At 48.6% G+C, this 23,549-nt stretch overlaps 1 protein-coding gene across 3 annotated transcripts in view; it reads left to right on the top strand.

Moving 5' to 3' along the window:
* Positions 1–750: 750 nt before the first annotated feature.
* The window catches only part of THRAP3 (thyroid hormone receptor associated protein 3), a 49,514-nt gene continuing 26,715 nt past the window's right edge, over positions 751–23,549 (top strand). For all 3 annotated transcript variants that reach the window (XM_070950155.1, XM_070950154.1, XM_070950153.1), the window contains exons 1-2: positions 751–820; positions 19,327–19,406. The gene's annotated coding sequence lies outside the window, so the exon portion shown is untranslated. The remainder of the gene's footprint in view (positions 821–19,326; positions 19,407–23,549) is intronic.

The raw sequence follows: 23,549 nt of genomic DNA, 5'->3' as shown, positions 1-23,549 counted from the left end.
TCTCTTCTAACCATGAATGTCCCGCGATATTCCCCCATATTCGTATTTTCTTTTGTTCCTGCTCTCTTCTACTTTCTTCCGCGACTAGTCTCCGAGTAGAACGTTTGGCATTTTGTGTAACCATCCTAACACGTGTTCCCGGATTTTCACGCCTGTTTCAGTGGCTCAGGGCACCGTGTGGACTCAAATGCCGACATGTGAGGGCAATCGAACAGCACAATTTCCATCAGGTCGCCTCAAGAGGATTTATTGCCTAGTTTAGCCCCTTCGCCTTCAAGGCGGATGGATAGCAATCCCTCGGGCGACAGAAGCGGCCTAGCGCGGGAACCATAAACAACAGAAACATCCGGGTCCCGAGGAAAAAAGCCGCGTTGGCGCGCGCGCGCGCATTCTCTCCCGAGAGCTTCGACCTGGACGATTCGCCTCTTGGGAGTTGTAGTTCTCAATCCAGGGACTCCCCTTCTTCGCCTATGCATGGAGAGAAGCAGAAAGACTCGATATTCCGTCAAGCCAAAGGAGGGCCGGGACGGGAAAAAAGCGCAAGGGGCGGAGCTTGGCGAGTATAGGGCGAGAGCCTCAGAAGCAGAGGGCGGGCCAATATTTAGACGCGGGTACCCTGGGAGATGTAGTTCTCTCGGGGAAGACGTTCGCGGAAGCCCCGTGGATTCTGGCTCAAGAAGAACTACACCTCCCATCGGACGTACCTAGCTTGCTTTTTTTTTTTTGTGCTGATGCGCGCGCAAAGCGTCCGGACCTTCTGCAGCTGTGGAGGTGGACCGTGAGGCGACGAAGGCAGGCGAGAGCGGGCCGGGCCTCGACGGTGAGTGGGAGGCCGCGGCGTCTCTTCTTCCTCATCCCCCTAATCTTGGACTTACCGAAGGGCGCACGGACCTGGATTTGGCGCGGCCTTCCGCTGCGCAGCTGGAGGGCGTCAGGGAAGGGCCGGCGCGTGGGGGAGGGGCGCCCGGGGAGGTCGCGTATTCCCTCCCCCCCCCTTCGGCCAGCGCAGGCCTTCCGTCGGCCCGGCGCCTACTCCCTCCCTCGCTTCCTCCCGCGGGCGGAGAAGATGCTCGGGCTGTGGCGCGGCCTCGCCAGGCCCGGCCCGTAGGTGAGAGTGCCGCGGGCGGGCGGGCGAGGAAAGGGCCCGACAGCGCGAGTGCAACGTTTCCCCGCTCCGCGCGCGGCCCAAGCCGAGGCTCTCCCGCGTTTGTTCGGAGGGCGATCGCTAAAGCTCGATTGGCAGCGGGGAAAACCGGGCAGGTGGTGGCTCCAGCCGAGCTCCTTTGGCTGCAGCCGGCGCGGCCTTCCTTGAGCTCGTCTCGCCTCATAACGCGGCTCCTAGTTCCACATTCCCGGGCTGCCTCCACCAGGCTGGGCGGGCGCAGCTGCTCCGGAATGTCGCCTGCCGGCCGCCTTTCGGTAGTCCTGCCTTCGGCGGGGAAGGGCCGGCCGCGCGGCTGGTGAGCCCGGCCCGTCTGTGGCTGGGCGGTGGCGGTTGGAGAGTAGCGGTTTGATGGCGTTTGTTCCTTTGGCGGTGAGACGCTTCCTCTGGGAAGTGCCCGTGAATAGGATCTGTCTGGGGCTGAGGGCCCTTCGGTGTGGCCGGTGGGATACTCGGAGGTCGTGGCGGAAGACAAGTTTCACATGTTTGGAAATCTGCCCCGGGAACGGGCTTTGGTGAAAGGCAGGCCCAACGTCCTCGCTGCCTCCTGGGGAACCTCCCTGGCGTGCCGTGGCTGCCGCGGGGGTGGCTCCTTTTCAAAATGGCCACCGAGTGGGCCTCCTCGGTCTCGACACAAAGAAGCCAGGGGAGCAGCCGCGGGGCTGACCAGGGCCGCCCGAAGAAATGCCCGGGCACCCGGCTGCCGCCTGAGGGGGATAATCGAGCATCGGCCCTGATCGTGGGCCCTGCTGGCCTCTGGTTGGCCCTGGGGTTTCTTGCCCGCTGCAAGACTCGCAGCCTTCAACGTTTGAGAGATGTTAGCGAAATGAGTGAAATGAGCTCGTCCAATGTGTTTTGCATTATTTTGCTATGGCGAATGGTTCTATTGTTTACAGTCGTGATTTCAGGAAATTAATATAGCGTTTGTAATAAAAGGTGTTAATAGAAAAGGTGCTAGCAGACTTCTAATATATAGTAGTACCAGCTGAAACTGATTAAGTGAGACCAGAGTTACTTAAGCCCCAAAGGGGGTATTTTAAATTGTAATTTTTCAGTTATCAATTGCTATGCAGTTTAGGTATGGTGGTTTTAATTTATGTTTTTGCATATTTTTTTCTGGATTTTATGTAAATTTTACATTTGTATTGTTTAGAGCTTAACACAATATTTAGCCTATAAGCAACACAGGTGAATTTTTTAAAATGTGAATTTCTCTCCATAGTTTGCTTCTAAAAGTGGTATTTTAGTCATTTTCCTTAAAAATATAGCAATAGCACTTAGACTTTACAGCCCTCTAAGCAGTTTACAGAGTAAGCATATTCTTTCCCCCCCCCCCCCAAAAAAAAATAACCTTGGTCCTCATTTTAGCAACCTCAGAAGGATGGAAGCCTGAATCCACCTTGAGCCAGTCAGGATTGAATCCCTGGCAGTCAGCAGAATTAGCGTGCAATACTACGTTCTAACCACTGGACCACCACAGCTCTTAATGAATGAATAAATAATGAAAGGCTAGGGAAGGACAGTAATTCTTTGGCAGAGCACATTCTTAAGGAGTTCTAAATTTCAGCAGCTGGTTTCACTCACTGTAGCCCAATAGTATGGCTGATCCTAGGCTAAATGGTCCAGCAGTTGGGCGCTTTCATTAACAATTTGAATATCTCTAAAAAATATGCATTGTGCATTGTATTAGCACATATTGACAGTTTTTTAAAAATAAAATAACTCAAACGCAGTTTACAACATAGCTTTTTTGCACATGTTCCCAAATATGAAAAAAATGATTTAATTCGTAAATTCTGACTTTTAAAATAAGTTTAAAACCATTCACAAGCCCATTCTAGGCAGTGCAACATGTCATTTTTAACTGCATTATGTTTGGCAGCAGACCTCAAATCTCCAGGTTTCTGTCTTGAAGGGCAACATTTAACGTGCTTCATCTGTAAGGCAAAACACTGTTGCTCCTTATATTAGGTCAAGTGTGTCGAAGACACAAATTATATCTCAATCAAATGTAAGCTAATTGAATTACTTGAGGAAAAGGTATAGGGTCCAGAGGAAAAAGCAAAGTGTCTGGAGACAAGTCTAGCCACTCTGACAACAAAATGAGAAACCCCAACTAAAGGGAAAAGACTGCAACAAAACTGAAGACAATAAGGAACAATTAACTACCAGAGAAAATAAATGTTTAGAGATGAGGTTTCAATCTTCAAAAAGGGGGGGAAATGGAGCTAGGAAACTACAGACCAATCAGCCTGACATCAATATCTGGGAAGAACCTGGAAAAAGATAAGATGTGAACATCTAGAAACAAGCAAAGCTATTAACATAAGTCAACATGGGTTTGTCAAAAACAGATCATGCAGACAAACTTTGGGCCCGGAGGGTGGCGTCCCTCTGGTTGAAATGTGCCCACCAGGCTTATGAGCATTCCATCAGCCGAGGGCCCAGGGGAGGGGCGGGGGGGTGGCGGTTATTATTAACGAGGATCTGGATCCGAGGGAGACCACTGTGCCTCAGATAGCCGGATGTGAGTCCCTCCTTGTGAGATGGGGCCGTGGGGTTCAGATGGGCTTGTTGCTTACGTACCTGGCTCCCTGCCGCGTGGCAACAGCCCTTCCTGAGCTACTCGACGTGATAGCCACGGTGGCAGTAGATACACCCAGGCTTTTAGTCATGGGTGATTTCAACTTGCCATCTGTTGGTGAAACGTCTGAGGTGGCTCGGGAGTTCATGGCTTCCATGACGGCCATGGACCTGACCCAGTTAGTTCATGGCCCTACTCACAGGGGAGGTCACACTCTGGATCTGATTTTTGTCTCTGGCCAGTGGTTGAGTGGTCTTGTTATAGGGGATATAGACATGGAACCCTTGTCATGGACTGACCACTCACTCCTTCGCCTAGATCTTCGAACCGCGACCCCTCGCCGCAGGGAGGCGGACCCAATTAGATGGATCCGCCCCAGGCGCCTGATGGATCCTGATAGGTTCCAGACGGAGCTTGGGCCATTTCCTGAGGATCTAGCACATGACTCGGCCGAGGACCTGGTAGCCGCCTGGGATCGGGCGGCTGGTGGGGCCTTGGACCGAGTTGTGCCTTTGCGGCCTCTGACCCGATGCCGATCCCGGGTGGCTCCTTGGTTTACTGAGGAGCTGAGGGAAATGAAGCGCCGGAAAAGACGCCTGGAGAGCGGTTGGAGGGCCAGTCTCGCTGAATCTGATCGAACACTGGTAAGGTCGCATATTAAGGCCTACCTAGTGGCGATAAAGACGGCAAAGTCTAACTACTTTTCCGCCTCTATTGCGTCATCAGGGAATCGTCCGGCCGCCCTGTTTAGGGTGACCCGCGCCCTGCTCCATCTGGGAGTGCGGGAGGATCCCTTAGAAGGCAGGGCGGAGGATTTCGGACAATACCTGTATGACAAAATCGCTCAGATCCGGGGGGATTTGGACTCTGACTGGGTAGATCAGGGCAGGGTGACGAGGAACAGTCTTGAGAATGTTATCTGGGAGGAGTTTGATGCTGTGACTCCCGATGATGTGGACAGGATTTTGGGGAGACTTAGTGCGGCCACATGTTTACTGGACCCGTGTCCCTCCTGGTTGGTACTGGCTTCCCGGGAGGTTACACGAGGCTGGCTCCAGGGCGTCATTAATGCTTCCTTGAGTGAGGGTCACTTCCCCGCTGCCTTGAAAGAGGCGGTGGTGAGGCCTCTCCTCAAGAAGCCGTCCCTGGATCCAGCAATATTGGCTAACTATCGTCCTGTCTCCAACCTTCGCTTCATTGCGAAGGTTGTTGAGAGTGTGGTCGCGCAACAGTTTCCACAATTCCTGGAGGAAACATCCTATCTGGATCCGTTCCAGTCGGGTTTCAGGTCTGGGCACAGCACGGAAACGGCATTGGTCGCGTTGGTTGATGATCTCTGGAGGGCTCGGGACAGGGGTTATTCCTCTGTTCTGGTCCTATTAGATCTCTCAGCGGCTTTTGATACCATCGACCATGGTATCATGCTGCACCGGCTGGAAGAGTTGGGGGTGGGAGGCACCGTGTTACGGTGGTTCTCCTCCTTTCTCTCCGACCGGTCGCAGTTTGTGTTGGCAGGGGGGCAGAGGTCGACCTCGAGGCCTCTCATTTGTGGAGTGCCGCAGGGATCGGTCCTCTCGCCCCTTCTGTTCAACATTTATGTGAAGCCACTGGGCGAGATCATCCGTGGCTTTGGGGTGAGATACCACCAGTACGCTGATGACACCCAGCTGTACATCTCCACCCCAGGCCACCCCAACGATGCCCTTGAAGTGATGTCCCAGTGCCTGGAGGCTGTGCGGATCTGGATGGGGAGGAACAGGCTCAGGCTCAACCCTTCCAAGACTGAGTGGCTGTGGCTCCCGGCATCCCGATATAGTCAGTTGACTCCATCACTGACTATTGGGGGTGAGTCTTTGGCCCCCACTGAAAGGGCTCGCAATCTGGGAGTCCTCCTGGATAGACAGCTGTCTTTGGAGGAACATCTGACGGCTGTTACCAGGGGGACCTTTTATCAGGTTCGCCTGATTCGCCAGTTGCGGCCCTTTCTTGATCGGGATTCCCTGTGCACAGTCACTCACGCCCTCGTCACCTCTCGCCTTGACTACTGTAACGCTCTCTACATGGGGCTCCCCTTGAAGAGCACCCGGAGGCTCCAGCTGGTCCAGAATGCAGCAGCGCGGGTAGTGATGGGAGCAACATGGCGCTCCCATGTAACACCACTCCTGCGCGAGCTGCACTGGCTCCCGGTGGTCTTCCGGGTGCTCTTCAAGGTGTTGGTTATCACCTTTAAAGCGCTCCATGGCATAGGGCCTAGCTATCTCCGAGACCGCCTGCTGCTACCGATGACCTCCCATCGACCCGTGCGCTCCCACAGAGAGGGCCTCCTCAGGGTGCCATCAGCCAAACAATGTAGGCTGGTGGCCCCCAGGGGGAGGGCTTTCTCTGTGGGGGCTCCCACCCTCTGGAATCAGTTGCCCCCGGAGATAAGAAGAATCCAGGACCTCAATGCCTTCCGTCGTTCCCTGAAAACCTATCTTTTTCAGCAAGCCGGGTTGGCTTAAGAAGAAATTTTTAAAATTTTTAAATTCTTTTAATTAGTCTGCGATTTTTAATTTTTTGGGCCAAATTTTATATATACTTTTAAATGTTTTAATATTTGTATTCTATGTTTTTTATCTTGGCTGTACACCGCCCTGAGTCCTCAGGGAGAAGGGCGGTATATAAATTCGAAATTAAATTAAATTAAATTAAATTACATTCTTTGACAAAGTGATTAAACTGGTGGATCAGGAAAATACAGTAGACATAGTTTACTTAGATTCCAGTAAAGCATTTGACAAAGTAGACCATGAAGCCTACTTGGTAAAAATAGAAAAATGTGGGATAAACAGAATTGCCATGAGATGGATTCATAAGTGGCTGACCAATCACACTCAACGTGTAGTCCTCATGGCACTACATCTAAATGGAGGGAAGCATGCAGTGGGATACCTCAAGGTTCTGTTTTAGGCCCAGTACTCTTCAACGTCATCATAAACAGTTAAGGGGATAGAAGGGGAACATGGAATTTGCAGATGACACCAAGCTGGGGGAGGGGGGGGATAGCCAACAAGATAAGACTCAAGAAGGATCTTGAACAGACTTGAACACTGGACTCTATCCAACAAAATGCAGTTCAGTGATGTGAAAAATAAGGTAAAAACCAAATGCACAGGCATAGAATTGGAGATACATTAGTAACAGAGGGATTTAGGTGCCTTAGTGGACCACCACTTAACCCAATGCAGTCCTATGTTTCATCAACAGAGGGATAGAATCAAGATCACATGAAGTACCACTAAAAATTATATAATTTATTAATTTTTTTTTATCATGGAAATCAGTTTCAAAATTCTTCATTTGTCATAACTTGGATTCAAATTTTGTTTCCTTTCCAATGTTGGGTAATAAATTCTTTTGCCTCTTGCTGTTGTGTATGATACATTTTTTGAAATTGGAAGGTAGATGTTCCGTTTCTGCCATTTAGTTAGTATTATCTCTAAAATATATCAAAATGATCTATGAGATTAACTTGGCACTGTGATTAACCAATAGTGACTTAAACTGCAAAGAAAGGAGTGGGGTTTTTTTCCTGTATTTTGGCTGCTTTTATTATTTGATGCAACTACAGATGTGAGCGTGGTCCATCCCTTAGTGTTTGATATTCAGTAGTTACGTGAAATAGAAGCTCTGCATATCTATTTTGAAACCAATACCCAACTGTTTGTGACAAATTCATGAAGATTTGATCCCCTTTTAAAGTTATATAATCTAACCATCATTATGTCTTGCAGTAGTAACTCCATTCTAATTGTGTACATTGTAAAAATGCTTTTTGATCTCTCTTAAATCCTCCATGTGTTTCATTAGATAAGCCTAAGATTCCATTATTATTATAATATCTGTGGTACAATTTCTCTGCTTTTTGTAAATTTCCCTCAGCCTCCTCAACCTTTTGTCTTCTTGGACTAATGGGCTACAAATTTTGTCTACACCAGGCAGTATGATAGATTAACTAGAGAGACAGGACATGATGGGAGTCATAGTCCAATATGCCTTACGCCATGGCTCCAGTGATTTTTATGATTATGAACAGGGTGGATAAAAATCAATGATTTTTTTAAAAAAATAAAAAAAAAATCAGTTTTTTTTTATTTAAATTGGATTTTTTTGATTTAAATCAGATTTTTTTGATTTTTATTGAATTTATTTTAATAAAAAACTTGGGGTAAAAATCTATCGTAAGATAGTTTTCTATTTAAGATACATAAATAATTTAGTTTATTCAGCATGAAATGGAGCTTAGTTATGTAGTATGAGGCTGTATATTCTGCAACACTGGGACTATCAGTGAGTGGGTCAAAGGTATAGCAGAGATGACAGTTGCTCTTTAAAAATTATGATTTAAATCGAGTTGATTTAAATCAAGCCTTTTTACTAGTGATTTAAATCATGATTTAAATTGTGATTTAAATCAACTCTATTTAAATCAAATCCACCCTGATTATGAATGACAAGATTCTAAGAATGTAAATGGGCAATGGCATGAAAGGAAGGCAGAAACTATGAAAGGGAAGCATTAGCAATACTGTGAATTAAAGGAGCTATAAATTCTGTATTAGTCTTCTTCAGTGACTGTCAGCAGGCTATAATTGCTTCCATTTCTGAATTAGATTTCACATTGTGCTTTCTTTTCCCAGTTATGTCTGAATTCTGAAATAGGCAGCTATATTCCATAAAGTAAATTATAAGATGGAAGTTGAAGCTCTGTGAGTTGCTCAGAGCCAAGGAATCTGTCTGAGGAAAAACTGGATGACGGTCTGTAGGATAGTTGGACTCTACAAGCAGTCCTTGGCTTACAGTCATTTGTTTAATGACTATTTAAAGTTAGAATGGCACTAAAAAAAGTGATATATTTTATGACCAAATTTCACACTTATGACTGTTGCAGCATCCCTACAGTCATGTGATCAAACTTTGGGTGGTTGGCAACTGGGATGTATTTATGATGGTTGCAGCATCCTGGGGTCATGTGATCACCATTTGTAACCTTCCCAGTTGGCTTCCAGCAAGTAAAGTCAATGGGGGGAAGCCAGAGTTGCGCAATGACCTCATGATTCACTTAATGGATTCACTTAAAAACCATGGCAAAAGTTGTAAAATGGGGCATAACTCATTTAACAACTCTCTTGCTTAACAATGGGATTTTGGGGCTCAATTGTGGTTGTAAGTTGAGGACTACCTGTGTTGTATTGTTTTTTATACGACATAATGTTTTCTGGTTTGCTGACAACTCTTAAAATGAAGATTTGTTCCAAGTGAATTTCTGCATGGTATCGTGTTTCTCCGAAAATAAGACCCTGTCTTATATTTTCTTGAACCTCGAAATAAGCGCTTGGTCTTATTTTCGAGGAGGTCTTATTATTTTGGGTTGCGTGGAGCAAGACGGGGCTCCTCTTGCCATTTTACCTGATTTCCAGCTCTGTCTGCCTAACCCTAACCAGAGGAAATGGCGGGGACAGGCTGCATATGCATTTAAATATTTTCGGGGGAGGAGCTTATTTTAGCACATGCGCTCAAAAGCCTGATTGGGCTTATTATCCGGGGATGTCTTATTTTCAGGGAAACAGGGTATTAATTGCATGTAAGAAAGAGCTGCTATATAAAATAATCAGAATGGAAACAGCTTCAGCAGATTGTCCTGTTAGCAGAGTTCACTATCCTGATTCATTGTGCAGAAAGATTTCCATTTGGAAGGTAGAACAGGTGTGGGTTATTTGAGTGCTCTGTGTTATCTGATGCTTCTGAATCATAAGCAAGCAGAATTATGCTAATTTCATTTGTAAGAGTTCTGATTCCAGTCCAAGGAAACTTTGGTCTGAATATTACAGGGTTACAATATCAGTTTTATCATTGCATCTATATAGGTTGTTCACAAACAATTTATAAATCAATATAAAGTTTTAAACTGACTGCTTCAAAATCATGGTTAACTGTTTTATTATTGATGTAACAGGAAGGATTATTTTTTGTTGACCTGATATTCCAGTTTTAGACGTTATGGTTTGCATCTTAAAAAAGGGAATTAAAGGTTACCTTTAAAAATAGAAATGATGAACCTGCAGAGCGTTGTCTATTTATGTTATCATAAAGTGACTTGTACAAACTTAAAACAGATATGCCCAGTTGGGGACAGCTGTCAGGAAAAGGAATTTTTTTTCTTTTTGCTGTCTACTGTAGCAGTTTTATTAAAATACAATTCTTGAAATGCAATAGGAAACTTCGACCTAATGCAAGCTATGATATTTATGCTGAACCCTCTATTCAAGGCAAAGAGGGAAGCACCCAACCATAGCATGCGCTTCACCTTCCTTAGTGATGTTTGTGAAACCTTGGGACTGTTGGAGAAGCTATTGTAGCAGAAAGGCAATGAAGGGAAGTAAGGGACAACTAAAGTTGAGCAGTGTTGAATGTTTAAAGCTTAAAAAAGCAATAGTAATTTTTCAAGTTTGTGGGCAGTTCACTTTTCTTTTAAATAAATACTTTTCAGACTAAGGGTATATAGATTTTTATGCAACAGCTTTTCCTTTTCGTACAAGAGATTGGTGCTGTCTTGCTCCTCATCCAAGGATAAACTGGATCTAAATCCATTTGAATCTCATGCTAAGAAGGTGAAGATGATATCTACTCATGGAAAAGTTGGTTCTTGCCAACAATTTGTAACTATATTAAGCAATTGTTAACGTGTTAACAATTAATACCGTGTATCAATTCACTCCAATTTCCTTTTTCTTTGACAAGCTATGATACTTTCTAGGAAGATTTTTAAAACACTGCAGGCCTTGCCTTCTGCCTTATTAGGAGTGATTTTAAGGTATACAGGTCTGGGAAAAAGTAAAACAGTCATCAGTTGATTGAATAACTTGTCAACTGCATGTTGTGAAGCAGGCTGCATGTTATCTTAGCTTATTGTTGACAGGATGAGAAGATAAACGGTCCCCTTTCAAATGTGAGATAATTAAAATATTCCTTAAGGATGAGATGGAACAGGTGGTGACTTTTTGTTTTCAAAAGCCCAGGCAGCTACTGCACTGAGGAGGAGTGGTTGGCTTTTTGCCCATTTTGCTGGTGAGGCCCTTTGGGCTTCACTGTGCTGAACAAAAAGTATTTTCTTTCCCATTGGGGTAAAAACAAGATAAAAATTAACTGTGTGTAGGTTTGATTTACAGCAATGGCAATTGGGAGGCAAAGGAGATTGCTTCTATTGGCAGAATTCCAAGCTTGCTGTAGAAATTCTGTCTCTGCTTGTATCAGTTAAAAAACAAGCAGTTTCACACTATACTTGTGTTATAAGGTAATAATTGATTTACTAATAATGAATATTAAAATGAATTATAGAAGAATTTACATGGTATGCCTAATTTGCATTATAAAAATACAAAACTATTGTGTTTCCATTAAACTAGGACTGTCCAGATAATAAGCCCAATTGGGCTTTCGAGCGCATGCACTAAAATAAGCCCCCCCCAAAATAAGCCCCCCCCAAATTCTTAGATGCACGTGCAGCTGCTGTGCAAACAACACGGCATGAGGAGGCGAGGCCGGAGAGGTAGGGAAAGGGAGGGGGAACATGCCCCACACGCACCTGCCATCCATGCGGAACGGCCTTGCGGAGACCGCTCCCTCAAACCCTGGGTTGCTCACCCCTCTTAGTGGCAGCCACAAAAAAAACTCTTGCCAGCCCTAGTCCTGTCAACCTGGGACTGGGGGAGGGGGACTGGCATCGGAGCTCCGAGCAGTGGCCGGTGTGGGCTGTCTGCGCATCTATGAAGCGGGATCAGTGTGGCCAATTCTTGCCTGCAGCATTGCTGATGAGGATTGAGTCAGAGCCACTGCTGCTCCTGCCCGAGATCAGCAGGCCAGATTTGGTGACCCAGACGCACCGCTGCCACTTGGGAGAAGAAGAGAGAGAGGAAGTGCTGAGAGAGAGCCCATTTCTCACGTTCTTCTCCTCCCGGGCAGCAGCAGCGCGTTCAGCTCCCCAAATCCGGCTTGCCGATCTCTGCCGGCGAGGGGGAGTAGCAGGTGGGGAGGGCTGGGGCTGGGGAGAAGTGAGACAGGGCTCCCCTTGCTGTCTCTTCTCTCCCCCCCCCTCGCCAGGCATGGCAGGAGCTGGAAGTCAGGTAAGACGTGTCTCGCTTCTCCGCCGTGTCTTAAATAAAAGAAGACTCTGTCTTATTTTCAAGGAAACACGGTATAGCCATTGTGTATTTAAAAAGTAAATTTGCTGTTGGCACTTAATATATAATATAGCTGGATTAGTTTAGATCACAAGATTGATCTAATGTGTTTTACAAATCTCTCCAATATGTATCTTTAAATACTCTCACTTTTGAGTTTGTCTTGAATTACTACTTTGGGGAATCAAGATAAAATAAAGCCGTTGTGGCACAGTGGTTAGAATGCAGTACTGCAGGCTACTTCTGCTGGCTGCCTGCAATTTGGCAGATCGAATCTCACCAGGTGTTGACTCAGCTTTCCATTCTTCCGAGGTGGGCCTCTTGCCCCCAGAGTGTTGGGGGCAAGAGGCTCTCTGAAAACCGCTTAGAGAGAGCTGTAAAAGCACTGTGAAGCAGTATATTAGTTTAAGTGCTATTGCTATTTTGATCACAGCGTTTCTTCACTTGACTTGCTTTTATTTCTTGGTGAGCTTTTCAGAAGCATTCCTTTCTAGAATAGATGAGAAGGCTGATGGGTACGGAATAGCCAGGGTTTTACACCAAATAGTAGATAGGGAGGAACAGATATGAGAAAATACCAAGAGACTGTGCCCACATATAGTCTTACTGATGAGTTTTTCTAATTGTAAAAAGCTATTTCAATCTACTATTTTAATGAATTAATACGTTATAATGCAAGCTTTTGTGCTGTCCATCTTACATCTTCATTAGAGTATGGCAAACTTAAACAGCAAATACAGCAAAAGTCATCAAATTGGATGTGGTAACATGATGACTGCTTAACAATTGGTATGACGTACAGCTGTAATTTTCCTGTGCGCTGCTCCCACTATCCATTAATGGGTTAACTTCTTCAGCCTTTGGCAATAACTGAGTGAGAGCTCAATTTCCCTTTCCTGTTGCCCTGCCACGCCCCTTAATCCCATGATCCCCAGTCTTCACTCAGTTATTGGCAAAGACTGAAGTGTGTTTTTGAGCTCAGGCTTCCAAGCCCATTTCCTTCCCTTTCCTAGGATTTTATTTCTTTATTTTTGAGTAGCTTATTTTTGTACTTCGGCTCCCTGCTTCAAGCCGAAGCGAAGAATCGGCTCATCAGCTGGGCGGCGGTGATTGCTTCGGCCGCCCACGCTTCGCATCGCCGGAGGCTCCCGATCCACGCCGGCTTCAACTTGCAGAGGAGAGAGAGAGAGAGAGAGAGACGGCCTCCCCCTTAACAGAGGAGGGGGAGAGCGAGCCTCGGCGGCAACGCAGCAGCGATAGGAGCAGCCGCCCGTCGGAGGCGAGGGAGAGAGAGAGCGGAGAGCGGTGAGGCTAGCCACCCCCCCTCCTTCCCCTCGCTATCAGGAGCCCAGCGGGGATAGCGCGGCAGGCGGTAGGACCTTCGGGCCGCCGCTGTGAGTCCGCAGCCTCCCAATCCCGGCGCAACGCACGTGGAGCAGAGGAGAGCAGCGCGGTGAGGCAAAAGCCCCCCCCCTCCTCCTACTTGCTGCCAGAGCCCTCAGGGCTGCATCGGCTGAGCGCGGCAGGCGGTAGGACCCTCGGGCCGCCGCTGTGAGACCGCAGCTTCCCCAGCCCTCATACTCCATAGCCACGTGCTCCAGCCTAGAGGAGGATCCCCGGGCCGCCATCTTGGCCTCATTCAAATAGGGCTAGCCCCGCCCTCATTGGTTCTCAGAGGCCCTCATCATCTGCAGGCCCTTCCCCAGGGGTTAGCTGCTACAAGCCCCATTTCTGCGGTGGCACAGGGGCCCCTCTTAAAGCACCAAACAGGAAGCAGGCTAAGAGGGACAGATGGCAACCATGGCCTTGTCAGACTCGCCCTTCTCATCTGACCCAGAGCTGGAGACAAGCCCTCCTCCCAAGGAGACCAAATCCAAGAAGCATTCCAAAAAGAGGTCCTCTCATCATAAAGACCGGGGGGAAGAGACGCCCCAGATCAAAGATAGGGATGCTGCAAGACGCCATAAAACCTTAGAGCGCCTCTGTGCCAAAGCACAGAAGGAGAGAGCAGCAACACCTATCCAAGGGCCGGGGTTTCCTAGCTCCTCACCCCAGGCACGCGCGGAGGCGGGCCCTGGCATCACGAGTCTGGCGGAATTGGCCCTAACACCGGCAACCCCGAACGCAACCGACCTCAACCAGGGATTTCCTCGACCCAGAGGAGCATCCCGCTCTTTGCCAGACATACCACTATCGGACCCACCTCACTGGCGCCACCGTGGGGCTGAGGCAACATTCACGCCAACGGCAGCTGGCCTGCGCGCTCCAGAAGGGCCCTTACCACCCAGCCAGCTAGACTTTCAAACCATGTTCTCAGCTATGTCCTCTTTCTTGGCTGCAGGCTGGCAACAGGCTGCAGGGGGCCCCCCTCGCCAACCACAAGCACAGGGGGCGCCCCAGCACCGACTGGCCCAGCACCAACAGGCGCATACCCAGTCATCCTCGTCTGAGGATTCAGACCAAGCGGAGGAAGGCCCAGAGACCTTTGAGTTGTCAGAGGATGAGGGCCTGACGCCAGATGCTCCGGCTTTCACAGGCCTGTTTCGCCCAGCTTTATTCAAATCTCTACTGCACAAGGCGCGCCTCACAACCAATTTGGGCGTGCCTGGGGACACAGCCGCGCCCAGTACCGCAGCTGAGGGACCCCATGACGCACTCTTCAAGTCCGCCAAGCAGGAAAAGGACTGTATTCCCTGCCCCCAGCTCTTCTCGGACGTGATCCAGAACCCCTGGGGGCAGCCAGGCTCGCTAACAACCCCGAGCAGCCTGGACAAGAAGCTCTACTGTTCGGCCCAGGAGCTGGAGGTCCTTTTAACTCTTCCATCAGTGGACCAGCCGGTCGCCTCCCTGTCATCCTCATCGATGGGGTCCACGGATGCCGTTGACGGGCTGAAAGCTGAAGACAAAAGGACGGAGTGGGCCCTCCGTAAATCTCATCAGGCCGCGGCGTGGGCAATCAGGACGGCGACGGCAACTTCCTTTTTCAACAGAGCCACCCTCATCTGGCTACGCCAATTACAGGAAAAGCTGCCCCCGGAAGATGCTAGGCTGCACCAGGACTTAAACAAGATCCTAGCCGCCACCGAATATGCCGCGGATGCATCCCTGAACTCCGCCAAATTTGCCTCTAGATCTCTGGCAGCGAACGTTACAGCAAGAAGGCTGTTCTGGCTTCGCCCCTGGAAGGCAGACCTTAAGGCCAAATGGAGGCTGGCCGCAGCCCCGTACAAGGCCCCAGACTTATTTGGGGCGGCCTTGGAACCAGTTTTGGTCGAAGACAAAGATAAGAGGAAGGTGCTCCCATCTGCGTACCGACGGCAGGACCGCAGATACACACCGTACTCTTACCAGCAGCCCTTTCGGCCCAGCGCAGGGCCAAGAGGCCCCCCACCACAGCGCTCCCACTTCCAGAGCACTGGCAGACACCAAGACAGATCTCAGTACCGAGACCGTGGCCGACCCCAGCAAGCTAAACGACCTTTTCGCGGGGCCGGCTTCAAGACTGCCAGGAGGGGGAAGTGACGCCCGGGCAGTGGGGCCCATCGGCGGGAGACTTCAGCTCTTCCACCAACAATGGGCCCGATCAACGGAAGACTCGTGGATTCAGCGCACGATCTCCTCAGGGCTCTCCATCGAATTCTCCGGCCCTACACCCAGCCGCTTTGTACGTTGCCCGGTCCCACAGTCCAGGGAACTCAGAGACCTTCTGGCGCAGGAGATCGCCCACCTGCTGGAGATAAGAGCTATAGAACCGGTGCCCCAAAATCAGCAGGGCTCCGGTTTCTACTCGACCCTCTTCCTGGTACCCAAAAGCTCGGGAGGCTGGAGAGCCATTCTGAATCTCAAACGACTAAACCGGTCGGTAAAGTATCGCAGATTCAAAATGCACTCCCTCAAGTCGATACTAGCGGGTGTAAGGAGAGGAGATCTGCTCCAGTCTGTCGACCTGCGGGAGGCCTACCTTCATGTGCCGATCCATCCCAGTCACCGGCGCTTCCTGAGATTCGAGTTTGCAGGCCAGCACTTCCAGTACCGCGCTATGCCATTCGGACTCTCGTCGGCGCCCCGCACATTCACCAAGTTAGTAGCGGTGGTGGCGGCCACACTCCACTCCATTCCAGTGCGCCTCCTTTGCTACCTCGACGACATTCTGATCCTCTCGTCGTCGCTCGGCCAGGCGACCTCGGATATGGCAAGAGTCCTGCGGGCTTTCCAAGACCATGGCTTCTCCATCAACTTCGAGAAAAGCCAGCTACAACCGTCAGCTCGGCTCCAGCACCTGGGGGCGGAGATAGACACGGTCAGGGGCCAGGTGTTCCTCTCTCAGGAGAGGATCCGGAGCATTCGAGACCTAATCCAGCAGGTCTCAGAAGGGGGGAGAGTCCCCCTGGTTCAACTAGCATCACTCCTCGGGAAGATGGTATCCTGCTTCGGCATTGTTCCGTGGGCACGCAGACACTCGCGGGCCCTCCAATGGTTCCTGCTGCCATTCCAGAGAGCAGGCAAGACCAACCTGAAGCGCAAGGTAACCATACCATCTCAGGTCCGTCTCTCCCTCGGATGGTGGAAGTCCCCCGCACTCCTCAAGGGCAGCGACTTCCTGGACCCGGACAGACTCACACTAACCACAGATGCAAGTCTGCGGGGCTGGGGTGCCCACCTGCACCATTTGGTAGCCCAAGGCCAATGGTCCAGGAGCGAAAGACTCAGCAGCATCAACCTCCTGGAACTCCGAGCAATCAGGCTGGCGCTACGTCAGTTCCAGACAGCACTCCAGGGCCAGCACGTTCTGATCCGCACAGACAACATTGCGGCAAAAGCACACGTCAACAGGGAGGGGGGCACGAGGTCCTGTGCGCTGATGTTCGAGTCCGAGGCCCTATTCGCCTGGGCGGAGTCTCACCTACTGTCGATCAGGGCGGAGCACATTTCGGGAGCAACCAACGTCAGGGCGGACTGGCTCAGCCGCGAACTGATAGACCCAGCGGAGTGGCAACTACACCCGCGCCTATTTCGGGAGCTCAGCGCCCGCTTCGGGATGCCGGAGGTGGACCTCTTCGCGACCCCGGAAAACGCTCAGCTGACCCGCTTCATATCCCGCTACCCATCAGCACAGGCGGAGGACCACGATGCCCTACGATGCAGGTGGCCCGGGGGCCTACTCTACGCCTTTCCACCTATTCCTCTTCTTCCTCGCCTCATCCGGAAACTGCTGGCCGAGAGGGCAGACCTTCTCTTAGTGGCCCCCAATTGGCCTCGACGACCGTGGTACGCCGACCTCATGGCTCTATCCGTGGGGCATCCCTGGCACATCCCCCCCCACCAGGTGGAACTCTGCCAAGGGGCGGTCAGTCATCCAGAGCCTCAGTGGCTACAATTGACCGTCTGGCATTTGAGAGGGTCATCCTGAAAAGAGACAAACTATCAGATGGGGTAGTAAATACTATCCAAGCTGCCAGGCGGCCCTCCACGACTCGCATTTATGAGGCCTCGTGGCGGGCGTTCTGCCACTGGTGCTCTCAGCACCATGAGGACCCAACATCAGCAACGGTCCAGAACATCCTCGAATTCCTGCAGTCAGGTCTGAAAAAAGGGCTGGCGCCAGCGACACTAAGACGCCAAACAGCGGCTCTGTCCACAGTCATCGTTTGCCCTCCATACCAAGCGCTATCCCATCACCCGCGCATCAAAGGGTTCCTTCACGGCGCCAAGAACTTGCGCCCCCCTACAGTGCACAGGTACCCGACCTGGGACCTCTCGCTGGTGCTTCGGGCCCTAACAGGCCCCCCATTCGAGCCCTTGGGCTCAGCTGCCATCAAACACTTATCATTCAAGGTGACATTCCTGCTGGCCATCACCTCAGCCAGAAGAGTCTCGGAGTTAGCAGCACTTTCAATCAGAAAGGATCTTTGTATCTTCAGAGACACGACGGTGGTCCTGCGGATGGATCCGGCCTTCATCCCCAAGGTGAACTCCTGGTTCCACCGCGCCCAGGAGCTCATCCTACCGGACTTCTGCCCCTGCCCGCGCAACAGCAGAGAGAAGCAATGGCATTCCCTCGATGTTCGCCGCGCCCTGCGCATCTACATTAACAGGACAGCGGCCTTCCGACACACGGAGGCGCTCTTAGTGTCTTTCAACCCGGCCTCCATGGGACTGAAGATCTCAGCATCCATGGTGAGCAGATGGATTAAGGCCTGTATTGCGTTGGTGTACGAACTGAACTCTAAAACTCCTCCCGGAAAGATTCTCCCACACTCCACACGCAGCGCGGCCACATCGGCGGCCTGGGCAACGCAGGCGTCGGTGGCAGATATCTGCAGAGCAGCGACCTGGTCATCGATGACGCCTTTCATCCGTCACTACAAGATAGACGCCTACAGCTCCGCTGAGGCGTCCTTCGGCCGTAGAGTATTGCAGACGGTGGTGTCAGAGGAGGACTCTGGGGACACGCGACTTCCCGCCCATGGGGTTTAAACTTGGGTATATCCCATTAATGGATAGTGGGAGCAGCGCACAGGAAAATGGACGTTGTCTTACCTGAACGTCCCTTTTCTGGGCGCTGCGTACACTATCCATACCCTCCCCCTTTTTCTCATTGGCCTTGGCCAGTAGTGTTGTTGTTGTTTACAGTTGGTTTTTTTCATTAAAGTTATGTTGATTACCTATCACGGTGTGGTCTACCATAACTTCGTTCAGACTGGGGATCATGGGATTAAGGGGCGTGGCAGGGCAACAGGAAAGGGAAATTGAGCTCTCACTCAGTTATTGCCAAAGGCTGAAGAAGTTAACCCATTAATGGATAGTGTACGCAGCGCCCAGAAAAGGGACGTTCAGGTAAGACAACGTCCATTCTGGGCTCAATTAAAATTGTAAGTCGAAGACTACTTATATGTAGGAGTGAGACTGTATATATTTTAATTTTTATTTCCTGTTCTGTTATGTCAAGATACAAAAGGCAGGTGGGATAATTCACCTCTTAGGTTGCAGTATGAACCTTCCAATCTAGGCCAGTTGGCTACATCACTGGTCCCCAACCTTTCCGGCTTGGGGGGAGCGAAGAGGGGATGGTTTCTCACCCACCACTTTTACAGCCCAGTGTCCAATGGACTGCAGACCAGCACTGGGCCATGGACCAGGGTTTGGGCCCCCCTGTTTATACATGCCATTCAAGTTCCTGATAGTACTCTGCTCACATGACGCATAGATTAAAAATTGCTTTGAAGTGAACTCACTGTTTGAGCTAGATAGATTTGTGCCTCAGATCATCTTTCAAGCTATGTTGTCTTTATATTATTCCTTAAAATATAACACTTACTGTGTGTGCAGTTGGAGTATAAGCAGTTACCTTTATTTTGCAGAGTTGTTTGCTCTTTCAAGTGGAAGGAGACGTGCCAATTGACCTTGCTTTCTGTTCAAGCAGAGTTAATTTCAAGGCAAGGTAAGTTTTCCAACAACTTGTCATTGTTAATACTGAAGAGGCTTTGAATATTGCATATTCATTTCATTTCATTTTCATTTTATTAAATTTGTATACCGCCCTACTCCCGAAGGACTCAGGGCGGTGAACAGGCACAAAATAAAACACATGAATACAAAAGTTAAAAAACATAATTAAAACCAAATTAAATAATTTTTGCCCGAGACAATTAAAATTCCCAATAATTTAAAACGAATTAAAATTTCAATTTAAAAATTTAAAAAAAGGGGAGAAAATTAGGCCAGGCCGGCCTGCTGGAATAGGAGTGTCTTCAAAGCACGGCGGAAAGTGCGCAGATCCGGGATCCTCCGTATCTCCGCGGGGAGCTCGTTCCAGATAGTAGGTGCCCCCACAGAGAAGGCCCTCCCCCTAGGGGCCGCCAGTCGACATTGTTTGGCTGATGGCACCTGGAGGAGCCCCTCTCTATGAGAGCGTACCGGCCGGTGGGAGGCTATTGGTGGTAGCAGGCGGTCCCGTAAGTAGCCAGGTCCTAAGCCATGGAGCGCTGTAAAGGTGGTAACCAAAACCTTGAAGCGCACCCAGAAGACGACCGGGAGCCAGTGCAGCTCGCGCAGGAGAGGTGTTACACAGGAGCGCCATGTTGCTCCCATAACCACCCGCGCGGCCGCACTCTGCGCCAGTTGGAGCCTCCGCGTGCTCCTCAAGGGGAGCCCCATGTAGAGAGCGTTACAATAATCCAGGCGGAATTCCTGCAAAATTGTTAAAAATATGTTTTAAAAGCTCATAGTTTTTCTGTTATATAGACAGTAGTTCTTGGCTCAGTGACTGTTCAAAATGACTGCTGAAAATAATGGACTTACGACCCATGTCCAAAATTAAGGCTGTTGTAATGCCCAGTAGTCATGTGATCAAAAATTGGGCATATGGCAGCCTGCCTGCACTTACGACTGCAGGGGTGTTACAATCCATCCCCCCCCCCCCCCCCACAACCTATATGCTCTCTAGCACTCTATGCTATTTTGGCTATTCTGCGTTGTGGCATTTGGTGGTAGTTCTGGGACTGGTTCTGAAATAAGAGCTGCCACTGCCCTCTGGCCTCTACTTCAGCACCAGCACTGCCACTGCTACTGAGAAATACAAGCTCCACATTGGGGCCAGCTACGCCGGGACCATTCTGCAAAGCTGCATTTGCCCTTGCTGCTCTGTGCTTCACAGGTTCTGTGGCACCCCACTAATCTTTACCATTCCATGTCATTTCCTGTTGTCTACTATTTTTTCTAATCATATATTGAAATTTCATGTTTTTCTGTTTCACACAAAGTCCAAAGGAGGGTTCCAATAAGCATTAGAAGTAATCAGCATCTTTTTCTTTAATTGAAGCTGTCAATTTCACCACCTCAGCCAGCTCCATCAACCTCACCATCCATTTGTCTATTGTGGGAAATGTCAGGTCCTTCTATCACTGCATAGAAAAGTCTCACTGCTGTTATCATATATAGAAACAAAGTTCTAAGAGTTTTTTTCCAACTGTTGGAAAAAGTTCATCAGAAGGAAATATCTTTGATTTCAATTGTATATTAGTCTTCAAGAGCTTCTGAATTCTGCATTTGAATCCAATTTTTCAGCTTTTTTGCACATCCATCCAGCATGATAAAAAGTTCACATTTCCAACATACAAAGTACCTTTATATACCATGTTTCCCTGAAAATAAGATCCTGTCTTATATTTTTTAAACCCTGAAATAAGCACTTGGCCTTATTGCCATGTGCTCAAAAGCCTGATTGGGCTTATTATCAGGGGATGTCTTATTTTGGGGGGGAAGGGAGTACTTTAGACAACCTTTTCAGTAACAAATGCTACAGCATTTTATGAAAATTCTCTTTAAGATTATAACACAGTCCTTTCATCCACATATTCTCCCATTGTTCCCTTTAAATATTACACTCAAAATTTTTAGCCCATTTTATTATACATTATACACTTATTCATCATCTGGATCAAATACATGTACGATTTGGCGGGTAATGCCATGCAAAGCTGCAGCCACCCAACTTGTTCAGCAGTGCTTACGACTGCAGGGATGCTCCAATTCATTCCACCCACCTATCTGCGCCCCATGCCTGACTCTGCCCTTTTAGCTATCCTGCTCAGTAGCAATAGGCTGCAGCACCATGGCTGTAACTGAAGGGTTAACACTTCACAAGATAGGCTCAGAAGGATCTTGACAAAGGAAGATTTTACACTTAGCCAAGAAAAACCAAACGCACAAGTATAGAATAGGTGGTACTTCGCTCAAGAGCAGTAACTGCAAGAAGGGATCTAGGAGTCCTAGTAGACAACCACTTACAGTATATCACAAAAGTGAGTACACCCCCTCACATTTTGTAATGTGACAACACTGAAGAAATGACACTTGGCTACAATGTAAAGTAGTGAGTATACAGCTTGTATAACAATATATATATCCTTCAAAATAATGCAACACACAACCATTAATGTCTAAATTGTTGGCAACAAAAGTGAGTACACCCCTAAGTGATAATGTCCAAATGGGGCCCAAGTAGCTGTTTTCCCTCCCTGGTATCATGTGATGCATTAGTGGTTCAAGGTCTCATGTGAAGGGGGAGCAGGTGTGTTAAATTTGGTGTTATCGCTCTCACACTCTCATACTGGTCACTGGAAGTTCAACATGGCACCTCATGGCAATGAACTCTCTGAGGATCTGAAAAAACGAATTGTTGCTCTACATAAAGATGGCCTAGGCTATAAGAAGATTGCCAAGACCCTGAAACTGAGCTGCAGCACGGTGGCCAAGACCATTCAGTGGTTTAACAGGACAGGTCTCACTCAGAACAGGCCTTGCCATGGTCAACCAAAGGAGTTGAGTATCTGTGCTCAGCGTCATACCCAGAGGTTGGCTTTAGGAAATAGACGTGTGAGTGCTGCCAGCATTGCTGCAGAAGTTGAAGGGGTGGAGGCAGTGGTGGGATTCAAATAATTTAACAACCAGTTCTCTGCCCTAATGATTTCTTCCAACAACCAATTCACCAAACTGCTCAGAAAGTTAACAACCGGTTCTCCCGAAGTGGTGCGAACTGGCTGAATCCTACCACTGGGTGAGGGGGTCATCCTGTCAGTGCTCAGTCCATACGCCGTAGGCTGCATCAAATTGGTCTGCAGGGCTGTTGTCCCAGAAGGAAGCCTCTTCTAAAGATGCACAAGAAACCCCGCAAACTGTTTGCTGCAGACTAAGGACATGGATTTCTGGAACCATGTCCTGTGCTCCGATGAGACCAAGATAAACCTATTTGGTTCAGATGTTGTCAAGCGTGTGTGGTGGCAACCAGGTAAGGAATACAAAGACAAGTGTGTCTTGCCTACAGTAAGCATGGTGGTGGGAATGTAATGGTCTGGGGCTGCATGAATGCTGCCGGCACTGGGGAGCTACAGTTCATTGAGGGAATCATGAATGCCAACGTGTACAGTAAAATACTGAATCAGAGCATGATCCCCTCCCTTCGGAGACAGGGCTGCAGGGCAGTATTCCAACATGATAACGACCCCAAACACACCTCCAAAATGACTACTGCCTTGCTAAAGAAGCTGACGGTAAAGGCAATGGACTGGCCACGTATGTCTCCAGACCTAAACCCTATTGAGCATCTGTGGGGCATCTTGAACTGGAAGGTGGAGGTGCGCAAGATCTCTAACATCCACCAGATGTCGTAATGGAGGAGTGGAAATGGACTCCAGTGACAGCCTGTGAAGCTCTGGTGAACTCTGCCCAAGAGGGTTAAGGCAGAAATAATAGTGGCCACACAAAATATTGACACTTTGGGCCCCATTTGGACATTATCAGTTAGGGGTGTACTCACTTTTGTTGCCAGCAGTTTAGACATTAATGGCTGTGAGTTACGTGATTTTGAGGGGGACAGCACATTTACACATTTATTTATTTATTTATTATTTATTATTTTTTATTTATTTATTTATTTATTTATTTATTTATTTATTTATTAGATTTATATTGCCACCTATTGGCCCATGGCGACTCAAGACGGTTTACAGAATATAAAAAAACACATTTAAAAAACAGTAAAACTCATAAAAAATCAAATAAATTAATATAATAAAATCACCCC

The sequence above is a fragment of the Pituophis catenifer genome, unplaced genomic scaffold (genome assembly GCF_029215685.1).
Source record: "Pituophis catenifer annectens isolate HBS135680 unplaced genomic scaffold, rPitCat1.0.hap2 SCAF_9, whole genome shotgun sequence".
In the NCBI taxonomy this organism is placed as follows: Eukaryota; Metazoa; Chordata; class Lepidosauria; order Squamata; family Colubridae; genus Pituophis; species Pituophis catenifer.
Note: the sequence above shows the minus strand (reverse complement) of the source record. Positions and strands in the feature narration are given on the sequence as shown.